The 14,378-nt window shown below is 38.5% G+C and overlaps 1 long non-coding RNA gene across 2 annotated transcripts; it reads right to left on the reverse strand.

Annotated features, from left to right (window-relative positions):
• Positions 1–280: 280 nt before the first annotated feature.
• Positions 281–13,570, reverse strand: Gm42271. 2 transcript variants are annotated; one of them, XR_881186.1, is made up of 3 exons: positions 13,506–13,570; positions 5,318–5,466; positions 281–1,983 (listed from the first exon to the last, which is right to left on the reverse strand). It is a non-coding gene; the product is annotated as a predicted gene, 42271 (long non-coding RNA). The 2 variants fall into 2 exon arrangements; XR_881185.1 differs by lacking the exon at positions 13,506–13,570 and adding an exon at positions 10,638–10,675.
• Positions 13,571–14,378: the final 808 nt, after the last annotated feature.

The following is a 14,378-nucleotide window of genomic DNA, read 5'->3' on the forward strand; positions in this document are numbered from 1 at the left end:
TATGATTAATGTAGCATAGAAAAGAGACATCAGTTTAATTTGTATACTAAATTAATAACACTGTCATTGGAAATATTCAGAATAAAATTTTCTGAAAATTTTCTTCTATAACTGAATAGGCTAGCAGACCCAGATGAGGGGCTAATATACCAGAATAATAGTCAAACGAAGAAATAAGGTGAGTATCTAAATTGGTAGAAGTTTGGGGGGGTTGTTTGTTATTAGGGGAACACTCAGTTGAGGTATCAACAAAAAGAATTTTAATTTAAGCTTCACAGAGACTACTTATTCAATAACAAGTAACTTTTGAAATTTCATAATTCGATAGATAAAAATCCCAAGCAACAGAAAAGACTTGCTGCAAAATTAGCTGTGTTGTTTGTGGAGGTTGGAAAAAAATCAACGTAAATACCTAATTCCACATAATACTTCTGCCTTTATTTTCAGTATGTTCCTAGTTAAAAAGAAAGGCGGAGGGGGGAGGGGGTTGTACAAGAAGTCTGTGATTGTGGATTTCACAGGTCAGAAAAACACAATGCTTTTATCATTCACAATGCAAAGCCTTTGAGTCTCAGCAAACAAGCAAGCACACAATAAGGATTTAGGAATGGAAAGTCAGCCCTCTGTGGACTTAGTGAGAGAAGCACACCAAGGGAAGTGCAGCTGCCACTGTGGCTGCAGAGAGGCCTGCTTGTCTACTGAGTAGGCATCCCAAAGCCAGTGAGGGGGGGATGAGGGAGAAGTTCTGATGGGAGCAGCTTTCCCCAAGGAAAGTGCTACAGGTCTAAAGGGGAGAGTATCATGGTGGTAGGGAACCAGGGAATACCACAAAGTCACACCACACAACAAACCTCACACAAAAGATTTGTTGGGTGGGGGGCATGGGGGAACTTCAGGAGTCTGGCTGCCTCTGCTGGGGTAAGAAGCAGCAGAGAACTGAGCAGAAGACAGGGTTTATATAGGATTTCAGGGTGGGGGTGTTCCAGGATGGAGCTTGGTGAATTTTCAACACCTAAGCTTGGGCTCTTTACTCTGTAAGGCAGAGCTTGGCTTTCCCAGTCTGGAGTAGCTGGGTCCTGCTGAGTGTTCTGCAGTAGGAAGGTCCTCAGTGGCAGGGCCTGGCCATTCCTGTAACTTACACCCTAAATCACCCATTCTTCTTAAAGGCACTGCGGAGGGTCTCATTCATAAGTGATCACATGTATAAAATATACTTCTGTAGTTGTCACTTTTAATTATCATTGACTCCTTACATCTCATGCTGATTCCACTCTAACTCTATAAACTGAGGAGACACTGTAATGTTTGCCTCCACTCATGGTTGTTGTGTTTTATAAAAAAAGAAAAAGAAACCAGGGGTATGTTTGGTACAGACTCGGCATGGCTCTGGGAAGGAGGTGCCTCTGCACGCCCATGTTGAGGCATCCCTTCCGCCCTGAGGTATCAGCTACACCATGGGTTTAGAATAGAATAGAGTTTATTTAGGGCATGGGAAGGGGAGTTGAGGAGGTAGAAGAGACAGAGAAAGGTAGAGAGCCACAGAGGGCAGTGCTACCTGTGAAAAGAAACCCAAAATAAACCCTATGAGCACCATAGTTTGTGGACTGGCAAGGTGCCAGGCCACAATGTAGGATAAAGAAGCCCAGGAGAGCCAAGCAGTTTCTATGAATGAAACAGATGGAATTGATACCTCAAGCAAACCCCTATTTCTAGACTTGACAAATACAAAGGACTTGGAAAAGGGAAATGCTACTCACAACATGGTCTCAGAAGATAAAATGATACCTAGCAAATCTTTAGTTATATGCTGTATCAGCCAGCTTCCTGTTGTTGTAACAAAGTACCCAAGACAGCCCCCCTGAAAGGGAAGAAATGTTGATTTTTGTCTCACGGTTTGGGAGATAGTTCTTCATCCTTGGTTAGATGCTTTTAGCTGATTGAAGGTGGTGCATTGTAACCGGGAGTATGCCTCATCTTGTGGCACTAGGAAGCACAAAAGAAAGATATGAGTGGTGTCCAAGCATTTCTTTCAGGGCATGCACCCAATAATCTAATTCAGGCCCAAAGTTTTGAAAGTTCCAAAAACCTCCTGGGAATACCAAGGTCTAGTACCAACCCTTTGATATGTGTGGGCTTTGAGTAGACATTTAAGATTTGAATTATACTATATGCTCATTAGCATGTGTATCAAGTAAGTGCCTAAAAATCACAGAAAGTCATACTCCAAGATTCAAAAAAATTGTCTGGAGCTCATATTGATTTATTTAGTGTTTGTTCTTTCTTTCTTTCTTTCTTTCTTTCTTTCTTTCTTTCTTTCTTTCTTTCTTTCTCTTCCTTCCTTTTCCTTCCTTCCCTACCCCCCACCTCTCTCTCTCTCTCATCCACCCAGCCTCAGGCATGTTGCTGCATCAATAGAAAACTGACCAATACTTAGTCTTATAAGCCATAGAGGACAACAAACAGGTCAGCACATAATTCTATCAGAAGAAGCTAATTGACTTGATACCGTAAATAAAATATTGCTCAGAATTTGCTCATCAAAGCCTAAAAACACACCTAAGAGGAATTTCAAAGCAAAGTAAATGTGCCATGTGTCCATTCTTGCGAAAACATATTGGTATACAACGTATGTATCTTTATGTGTGAATGCACATAGACACATTAAGCAAAAAGGCAATGTTTGAAATTTCTGCATTTGAACAAAATTTTATAGTATTTAAACAGAAAGGTGCTATCAAGTAAAACTAGAAGATTTGTTAAGAGTTTTGTCATTATGGCAAACTCCTGAGAAACAGCTTAGAGAAAAAAGATTCCTTTTGATTTATTTGTGTCTTCAACAGTTACCATGAATGTCTGAGTTGCTCACTCTTTGTTTCTAATTTCTGACCTCCTGAAAACACCTTTTATTTTTATTACTTCAGTTTTAAAAGGAAATACTGCTCTGCACGTCTGATTCTGTGACATGTTTGATTGATTAATGCCTTGTTCTTGATGGACATATTGAATCAAACAATCATTTCTTGTCATTTTCAAGAATGGTCTCCACTGAGGCCAAAGAGCAAGTCAGGAGCTGCATGGAAATTGAAGAACCATTGTTGCAAACTAAACAAAGTCCTTATGGAACAACCCTACGGGTATGAGGCCAGCCTTTCTAACTCAACAACTCTGAAAGGCACATTCATTTATGTCAGACATTCCCCAGTAACATTGAGTCTACTGAGTCAAGAAATTCTAGCTACAAGGTTGCTTGCAACCAAGTAGCTCTGTTGCAAAGCTCCTCTATGGATATAGCCTCTGTCAAGCACTACACAATTGAATAAACTTACCCAAAGTTTGTTTTTTTTTTTTTTTTATGTTACCTTAAAAATCTAAAGTTTACCAAAGATTCTTTCTTTCTTTGCTTTACGTTTACTGGGTAGAAAATCGTATTCCCCACTTTAATCCAGATAATGGAACAGACACTAAATTCTATACAATCCAGACACTAATCTTTTATGCATGTTTATCTTCCATCCTCTGTCAAGAGCGTTTCTTAATAGGAAATCTTGTGTGTTTGCTTCTCCAGGTCCACTTAATAGACTGTCTCTAACATAATAGATGAGCTAGATGTCCTATGGGATATCAAGTTGATTAAAAAGCCCTTTAATGTGTCTTAGCTGAAAGCAGTAAAGGTGACCTATCCCCAAAACAAGATAGTAAAAATATGTCTACATTTCTGGAGAATGTTTCTGTATTATTAGGGGTGAATGACAAGAGCAAAGTTATCCTAATTTAAAATGTCAGTTCCATTGAACCTATCAGATTTGTAATTAAAAAATTACAACTATCAAAATAGAATTATTCCCATTCCACCTGCCTTTTGAGCTGACCACAGTGCTAGCTCAAATGGAAATGTTGTAGCAACTGCAATACTCAGCTAACTTCTATAGTTTTTCCAGAGATGCATTGCATGTTCCTGATCATGATGAATGCTCTACATATAGGCAGATCCAGAGATTTCCTCTTGGCATTTTCTAAACTCTCTGTCACCTTATTCGTTAAGGAACCTCAAACAGGGAACTGCTAGCTTCTGCCATTGTCTATCATTGGCCTGAAGTATAAACATGAGGATATGTCTATAATCCCTCCAACCATCCCCCTGTTATCAATGTGTGAGTGTTTATAAGGTTCAGAAATACTTCATATCTCATCACTACACCTGTGTATAAGGGTTCCTCAAATAATCTGCATCCTGCATCCTGGATTCTAGATCTACAGCCCAGTGTAAGTATGAAATTTAAGCTATTTAACTTGGTGCTCTTTCAGTCTGGAACATCACTCCCCTTAAAGGTCAAGCACGTTCCCGAAATCTACCCTCTTTGTATTAAGGAACTCAGGATTGATTGCACATGAGTAGACCTTCCTATGAACCCAAGCCCTCTGCTCTTACCTGTGCTGACCGTGGCTTGGCACTGCTTGTTTATAGCTTTCACCAGCCTCTAGCACTCTGCCATTACCTTATCATCTTTTCAAGATCAAACAACTCACTTTTTCTCTAGGCTCCAGAGCTGAGGTCATCATACTGGTTTTCCAGGAAACTGATGTCTACTCAATCAGCATTACTGCTTCAGTGAAATGGGTTACCTCTGGATATTTCAGGTTAGCAAGTAAGTAGGATTCCCATTTGGCTGATCATATAGGATCATGGGCTGACCATAGGGAATAGATTCAGTATTTCAGTGTGCTAGACTCTCAGATTTCTTTTTCGGTAGTCTAGTACAGAGTTTTCAGCCTTTCAGCCATACTGATACAGGTATTTCATAGGTTGCAGAATTAATCAAGCCAGTATATGCAACCACCAATACTAAACACTAGAGATCATACACACGTGTTGGGAGGGGGATGGTGTGAAGGAAACTCGGGACTGTACCCATTGCCTCTGAATTAGAGCTCTGGAGGGCACAAGGTACTAGTTTGAATGATAACTGTGAGTGTTGTTTTCTTCTCAGCACTGTTTTATCTCCATGAGAGAAAGTACATTAGAAATACTTTCTAAAATATTTATGAATTCTCATTGTAAAAAATTTCAATTCTTTTGTAATAATCTGCTGTGTGAAGGTGTTAGTTATTTAACAGTTTACAGATTTTTGCTCTAAATCCAGACTCCTTAGTAAATCTTGGTTTTTGCCTTATAATTTTTGAGATTGTCACATGACTGTACTAATAGCTACAGGTGAAGCTCAAATGACTATCTCCAGTTATGTTTATAGGTACCTTTTAATTTGCTGTTGCTTTTGAGGAAAGGACTCGCCTTGGACTGGACAAGTAAAGGACTCACCTGTTGCTGACTCCCATCTCACCATTATTGGTATGTGCTGGTGCACCTAGTTTTTTACATGAGTTTGTGGAGTGGTGATCCAAGTCCTCATGCTCCAGAGACGATTGCTTTGAGGGCTCAGACATTTCTTCAATCCTAAATGATGTTTTCTAAAATATATTTAAATTCATCAATAATTGCAAACAATCTTTCTATAGACATTGTTTAGCTCGTACAAAGACCTGGCTCTGCCTATCCTAAATAAAGGTTTCCATTTCAGGTTCATTAAGCTAAATTGGTATCTTGTAACTTCAGGGTTCTGACAGAAAGGACAGTGAGTAGTCTATATTATGTCCTAACATCCAGTGTTTACATCTTTCTTGTGTTTGTTTCAAAATGCATCTCAGTCCTATTTTCAAACCCTCTCTCCTCAACAAAAATGCAATCCACTAGTATAATAGTGCTTATAAATACAGATTAACTTTCAAATGATTGGTTTTTGTCATTATTTTTACTTCTCATTTAGTGGACAGTGAAAAGGTACCATAGTTTCAATGTACATTTCCTTAATGATGCTCTTTTTGAATGCTTATTATTTTTTTAGTTATCCAAATAAAATAGAAATTCTTCATACTGTCCAAAGACCAAATGCTACAAATAAAATCAAAGTGTTCACCGGCTCTTTGACCAAAGGTGACCTGTGTTGTGATTTTCATTCTTTCAGATAGTTCCCACCATTTTCCTAAAATAGCATTATATATAGAATAAGCACAGGTGTATATTTTATGTATGTCTATGCATGTTTCTGTAAATATATGTATCTGTTGCATTCCTAACTTTACACAAAGGATTCACATGTATAATTCCTTATTCCAAACACTATGTCTCTTAAATTATGTCTACGTAATTAAGTCTATGCCTCCCAAGGAACTTCTACAGAGTTAGGATAATCATTTAGACTGGAAGCTGCAGAGCTTCGTGTCGGGATGTGCACTTCCACTATTGAATATATTTTTATGCACTTATTCATCACCCAGGCTGAAAGTGCTCAATAACTCCAGCCATTAGGGGATACAAAGTCAACTTACTTTAAAATAACTTCATCCAAGTCTGAATAGTCATCATTGACAAATCTGACAACACAGATGGGACGGGATATACAGAGCAAAGAATCATTGTTCACTGTTTGCGGTGGTGTAATGCAATACAGCCACTGTGGAAGTCAGTTTGAACATTTCCCCAAAATATAAAAGTGGAACTATCATATGACCCAGCTAGTTTAGTCCAGAGAACTCCATACCCTACTATAGAGATATATGCACCCTATGTTTACCACTGCTTTATGCCAGAGAATTTTACAGAGGAACTTATCTTGTTTGATTACAACTTTATGGCTGAATGCATACAAGTGTCTAATATCCTACTTTATAAACAATCTCATAATAAAAATCTTAGTTTGTATGTTAATCGCAGGTGTCAGGGAAGGCATGAAAGTGGGTTAAGTGAGTATATATAGTTAAAAATTACCAGTGATTTCTTCTGAAATATTACCATATTACCATAAGAAAGTCTTATGAGAATATGTACTGTAAATAATTTAGAATTATCATATTTTTATATTTTAATAATCTAATGTGTAAAAAGAAACACCTTAGCATTGTCTCAATTCAGCTTTCAGAAGGCAAGTGGGTTTCGTCCTGAGACAGTGGTGTGTTACATGTCTATTTCTTCACTGAGTTTATTTTTTTTCTAATTATGCTGGAGCTTCCTATAAGCCTTTAATATTAACAATTAACCTTTAAAAGATGATTGTTTTATTCAAAATGATATATTCAAATTATCTTTTAAACTGCATTTACTGCCATTTTAGGCACGCGTGTGTCTAGAAATATCATGTGTACTTTCATTCATACAAACACGAGGACATTTCAGAAAGCATTGTTGTACAACTGGAAGATAAACTCAGTAAGTTTTGTTCCTGCCCCTACAGATGGAAAGCATCTCAGCAAGCTTTCAACCTCAACAGTGACACCCACAATGCTAAGAGGAGACATCTTGTTCACTAAAGCAGTGCAAAGTCTCCTTGACTGATGGTTAGATTTGCATCTCACTTAGAATCCTACAGCTTCTACCTTGGCCTTCCTAACACAATTACAGGAGAACCTATTGACTTGCAAATCTAATAAGCACATTATGTGGGTTCTTCAAGCCTAATGCATTTCGCTCTTCCTGAAGAGTTACACAATGACTAGCATGGTCTGTAAACATGAGCTAGCTTTCAGAGGTCACATACCCTACCAAGGACATTAAATGTTGCAGTAAAACTATCCCACTAAAAATATCCCCAGCGCCCAAGAAATGGAACATCAAGAGGGCGTTTAAGCCTCGGAGAAAAGTTGTCTCCATGTCGTGTGAAATGACTCAATTTCTAACAATGCAGTACATTTAGTTATTGTCACCAGCTCCTCACAATGTGGACATCAGAGGAGGGCTCTGTTGGTGGAACATGAAAACCAGAACAGGTTAAACATGTTATGAAAATTTCTTTTTTCTAATGCTTCATATCCCGTAAATGGCATTAGTTTCTCAAGAGAGTGGCTATGATTTGCCTTTTATGTACCATTATGTCTAATTTATTTTATACTCCAGCAGAGAAAATTATTTTCCCCTCCAATTTATATGACAAACATAAATGAATACTCAAATTTAAAAAGTCCTTTTGGTTTAATATGATCATCCTCTGTGTCACTATAAATGTATATACTTCCTCCTGAACCAAGCAGGAGAGAAATAATAACTGTTGCAACTCATTCATCTCAAAACAATGAATAAAAGTGTTCTTGGACCAAAGGTGCTCATTCAGGAATTTGGGGATATGGGAGGGTGTCCCTTGGAAAGACGAAGTATAGTTATGCTTTAAAACGATTGTTCAAGGTAGTTGTGGCTTTACTTTACAATTTACCTTTAGAAAAGCTTAGATAATAGAAATAAGTGAGGAGATTTATGCAACTATATCTAATAAAATGAGGTATGAAAATTTCTAGATTATATATTAAAATAACCATTCATGTGTTCATTTATTTTTCTAAATAAGAGTGAAGCTAAGGGCCCAAGGAGGAAGTTGAATCTGAGGTTGTGCTGCCCATTCCTTCTCATAAGTACAATCATAAGTGTGTGCAAAACTGTTTTAAACACAAATACACTAATTAGATTAAGTAGAAAATCTTAGACATTTCATAAGTGAGCAAAACAAAACCACACCTGATAAAACCAAGAGTAATGGATGAAGGGTCACGATGGGAGGCTGTGTGGTCAATACAGCTTAGAAACAGAGCACTGAATTCTGAACTTGTACCCTGCTAGTGAGTGTGGTGATCAGCCCCTGACTGGTCTATGACTGTGTGTGTGTGTGTGTGTGTGTGTGTGTGTGTGTGTGTGTGTGTGTGTATGTGTGTGTGTGTGTGTGATGCCTGGAGATAGGACGACAAGCTGGGAAATTGATCATTGCTCTTCATGTGGTTTGATTCAGGGTCTCATGTTTACCACATGTACAGCAATGTAGCTGCCCCTTGAGCTTTCAACATATTAGTACTGGAATTACAGATGGCACTGTGCATGGCTTAACATGGGGTCTGGCCATTCAAATTCAAGCCTTCATGACTGAGTGGCAAGTAGTCAACCCACTGAGTGTTCTTCCTAGCCCTCTTTCTACTCCGGGAAACTGTTTCTACCACACAAACTATTTCTTCAAATACAAAAACTCCGCAAGGAGAGGAAGATGTAGAGGGTTCTCTTCATCTTTGAAACCCTAAGAAGATGATGCTGAAGCTTATATCTCTTTGGGTTTTGTTTATTTGTCTGTCTTTGTTTGCTTCTCTGTATTTGTGGGCAACTGGATAAAAAGTAGAATTATCTAGTATGACTCAACAATAGCAAGACCAATAGATCTCTACCATCTTACAACTGTTTAGAGTGGAGACTTTTATGATTGGTAAGACATTTCCGCCCCAGATGATTGGAATGGGAAAACATGTATAAAGTATAACTGATGGCATTTTTACTAGATTTCATAAACTACACATCTCAGAATGACTCTAAAGTCTTGAGATCAAGTAGTAAGCATAATGTCTGCCTCACCACAGTGCATTAGCTTCTTTAACAATGCTATTACCAAAACACTTGGTGGAAATAACTCCAGGAGAAAGGTTTATCTTGATTCATAGTTTCAACATGCTGACTCCGGAAAGCTGGAAGGCATGGCTGTCGTATGTCTCCACTGGTGGATGTGGAGTAGGAAGCAGAGATTCATTTCTTTTTTTTTATTATGTATTTTCCTCAATTACATTTCCAATGCTATCCCAAAAGTAACCCCTACTCTCCCCCCACCCTCCCCCCCACATCCCCTACCCACCCATTCCCATTTTTTGGCCCTGGCATTCCCCTGTACTGGGGCATATAAAGTTTGCCTGTCCAATGGGCCTCTCTTTCCAGTGATGGCCAACTAGGCCATCTTTTGATACATATGCAGCTAGAGTCAAGAGCTCCGGGGTACTGGTTAGTTCATAATGTTGTTGCACCTATAGGGTTGCAGATCCCTTTAGCTCCTTGGATACTTTCTCTAGCTCCTCCATTGGGGGCCCTGTGATCCATCCAATAGTTGACTGTGAGCAGCCACTTCTGTGTTTGCTAGGCCCCAGCCTAGTCTCACAAGAGACAGCTATATCACGGTCCTTGCAACAAACGCTTGATGGCAGAGTATCTGGAGGCAGTGCGTGGCTGGAACCAGCAACAGGTATACACTTCAGGGTCATACTACTGCTAATCTACTTGGAGCAGCTAAGACCCACCTCCTTAAGGCCTCACAGCCTTCAAAATAGCACCACTGACTGGGAAACAAGAGGTCAAATCATGAGCCTGTGAGAAATACTTCAGGTTCAAACTCTGATGTTGTTTAAGGAAAATAAGGATGACATAAACAATTTCATAGTAAGCACCTATGAAACCTTAGCTATTGTTGTAAATAAATGAAGTTGGCATATGGATTTAAGTCAATTGGAATGGCATGAGTTTTTAAAAAACTGCTAAGGGAAAGATAAACTTGGAATACCCTGAATTTTCACATGATACTTTAAAAATTAAGAGACACAGCACATTTTTGTTTATTTTCCAACCCAAGTTGCCGACTAGTGGGGTTGGTTTTTGACAGAAATTGCTGAGTAAATTATTCCTGCTGACTTACTATGATTACAACAAATGAGGACAAGAAAAGAAAGCTATGTAAAAACTGAATCATATTTAAGAGCAATATGAAGGACCTAGTTCATAATATATAAATCCTTACCTATTTTTAACGTACAGAATAGAAGAGGAAGAAGTCTTAAAATTTTTTTGTCTAAGAAGCTGAGTATGGTATGACGGCACTAAGGGAAAAAAGAAGTAAGTTATGAAGCTGTGTAAGTTAGTAAGCTTATTGCTATGTTAAAATATCTAACATAAGAAAATTAAGGAAGGTTTATCTTTTGTTTACTTTTAAAAGTGAGTCTATCTAGTGGGGAGGTTAAAGGAAGGAAAGCTTGAGGCAGCTACCTGCAGTGTACTCACTAAAGAAGCAAAGAGGATGTGTGCTTCTATCCCTCTGTGCCTTCTCTTGTTCATGCTGTCAAAGACTCCAACCCATGGAATGGTGCCACCTGCACTCACAGTCTGCTGTCACATAGCCTCATTGAGATAATCTTGCACAAGCATGCCTAGAGACTTGTCTCTTTTGTGACTCTAGACCCTGTAAAGTTAACTATCAATATTAACCATCATAGTAGACAAGAGTAGAATTTGTTATATTGAGTGTGGTGCCTTCAAGTTAGTATGAAGGTCAAAGTGAAGTTGACAATATTGATTTGAAGCTCTAGAAGGTGGAAGTTGGGGTTAAATATATGGAATAATTATATGTATATGTATATGTATATGTATATGTATATGTATATGTATATACACACACACATAAACACACAGACATTTGAAGTATACATAGAATTCAGAGTATGTGGAAGTTATGCATATGGAATCATTCAAGTTAAGTTACGCTCGTTGTATTTTAGTTTATTATCTATGATTATATTTCTAAATTAAAATTGTTTTCATAAAATACACTTTGATCATGTTTCCCCTTCACCAACTCCTCTCAGATCCTCTCTACTTCAATATACACTCAACTTCATGTTCTTTCTCTCTACCTCCTTAATCTCCCTGTCGCTCTGTCATTCAAATCCAACACACACACAGACACACACACACACACACACACACACACACACACACACAAATCAAAACAAAATACTGGAAATAGGAAAAAAAGGTTGAAAACAAAAAAATCAAAATGAGTCAAACATCAATAAGTCAAAAAGTACTATAAACAAAGAAAAATGGAAAAAAAACAAAAAAAAATATTGTGAAGTAAATTTCCAATAGCAGATAAGGATTACGCATTTTTGAAATCACATTTCAATGATTGAAAACATAGGAACAGGTGGAAAAACCCACAGCAAGACATTATGCAGAGAGATAAGAATCCAAGAACTATTGAAGTGTGGCTTGGAATTCACAGGGGGTAGAAAAGAACTTCAACTAATGTGGAGATGCTTCAACATTCATTTCCAAGTCACCACCTAAAAATCAATAAATAATTCTGGAAAATTGAAAAAAAAAGAATCTAAATTGGATTTCTCCATCAGGTCCCCCCCCCCCTTGGAGATCAGAGAGCTCTTAAGAAGAAAGGGAGGAAAAATTGTAGGAGTCAGAGGGAATGGAGGATACCAGGAGAACATGGCCCAGAGAATCAACTAATCAAGGCTTATAAAGGGTTGCAGACACTGAAGTGGCAAGCCATTGCCTCTTCATGTAGGTCCCATGCTGGTCATTATCTTCGTGGTTTTATGGGACTCAGAACAGTTAGGCAGGTATTTTTCTGAATATTTTGCCTCTTATTGGGACTCTTTTCCTCTTATCAGGTTGCCTTGTGTGGCCTCATTTTTTTATCGAGGGTTTTGCCTTGTCTTACTGTATCTTACTTTGTAATGTTCGGCTGTTGTCTCTTAGAAGCCTGTTCTTTTCTGAAGGGAAATGGAAGAGTGGATGGGGGGTGGGATTGGGGTAGCTGAGAGGAGTGGAGTGAGGGGAAACTGTGATCAAGATGGACTGCATGAGAGAAGAATATTTTCAATAAAAATAAATAAAGAAAAGAAGTTCCAGGAGTTAAATATTACTTGGCCTATATCATTTTAAAATAAGCCTCCAAACTCAGACATTAAGAGCTCAAATATGGATTCTCAAATCTGATGTCTGCATAGACTAAAGCAGAGAAATTTTGTCATTGTCAAATTTATCATCGGAGTAAAGACAGATGAAAACACATGTTGTAGGCCTAACTGTGACCATAGTTTTCTGAAGGGAGCTGGCTTCTCCTTTTTGGTTCTTATTAGAAGGATGAACCCTAAGGGAGATGCTATCAGAACTGGTATGAGCCATAGCCCAAGCAATTTGCTTTCTGAGCTCTATACTCGACTCACCAGATTTCAGGTCCGAGTTCAAGCACCACCTAACTGTAGAGTTGGAATTAACAACCAAATGCTTCTCCTGTCTCTGGACAATGGAATCATCAGGCATTTCCCACATCATTGAACCACCTGTGGGGGCTGTCCCTGACAGGACCTTGAGGAGCATTTAGAGTTCCTTGTCTGTTTGTTCCTCACTCTAATAAGAATGGGTCAGCAACTGTCTGATCTTGTCTAACTCTAGGGTTTCAGAAAGATTTAACTGGTTGAACATTGCTATAAAAACGTATTAAGTCCATTTCAAATTAACTTTAACACCAAGGTGATCTGTTGCATGTAGCTTTTGCTACCCAGCTTTAAGCTCTGGGAAGATGGCTCTACCAGCCCCACCGAGGTTCCCTTGGATCCGTGGATGAAACACACACACACACACACACACACACACACACACACACACACACACACATTAGCGTATTTTTCAACCTGCCTTATCAGCTCAATTGGTGGGCTCTTCTAAGCCCTTCTTGGCTATCCGGTGCCCTTCTTTTTACTCCCAGCTCAGCACCCTAAATCTGCCCTCAACTTTAGTTGCTCAGTTACCTTCTTTGTTCCGCAACCCAAAACTGGTCCCCTCCCACTTAGTTGCATTTCTAATTTCCTACCTGGGGAAGCAAGCAGCCTATGGCTGTCCCGCCCAAGATCTCACATGGTTGGGTACCTTTTCTCCCTTTGAAGCATGGTGAAATCTACCTTCCTCTTCCTGCTTCCCTTAGTCTCCTGCAGAGACCCGGAAGTCCCGCCTCTTTCCTTCCGGAACCACACAATACAATGATTTTTCGCATTTAGGTTATAAATAATCCAGAGAACATTATGAAACATACTAGCACTTAATTGTCAAGGACAATAACTTACCAGGAAGAAATGTAGAACTTGTTTCCTGTTGCTGAGGCATCATTGGCATGTAAGGGCTACATTTTCTTTGTTCACAAAGAAAAAAAATGGAAGTTAATAATGAATACTTGACAATACAGTTTCTTTAGCCACTTAGGATAGTCTCACAATATAGAAAGGATGGCTGTCTTTCTGCATTTAGAGTTCAGTATTTTAAACCAAGTGACAAAGACTTAATCTAACACCCTCATATCACAAATCTCAAAACTACAATATAATTGTTCTGCTACATCATCCTCTGGAGGTCATATAAAGTTCAGCCTCCACAGTACTGGACTCCTTTTTATTGAGCTTCTATACTTTCCAGAAAATTTCACTGGGCTCCATTCTAGTTTTCAAGCTGACAGTACATTAAAATCTTTTGTGTAACTCCAGTCTATCAAGAGTCCACTGAGAAACAACAGCATGTCCCCTTTAAAGAGTCATTGCATAGATAATGCAGTTTTTTTTTTCATACTTTCCCACTACAAAGTTTCTAAAACTACATTTTATTGATTGTTGAATTGCTTGTATCCACTGTCTCCTAAGAGAATATTCTGGCTTCATATGCAAGAGAACAAAACCTTACCTTTTCAACTGACATA

This window comes from Mus musculus, chromosome 4 (assembly GCF_000001635.26).
Source record: "Mus musculus strain C57BL/6J chromosome 4, GRCm38.p6 C57BL/6J".
NCBI classification, from domain to species: Eukaryota; Metazoa; Chordata; class Mammalia; order Rodentia; family Muridae; genus Mus; species Mus musculus.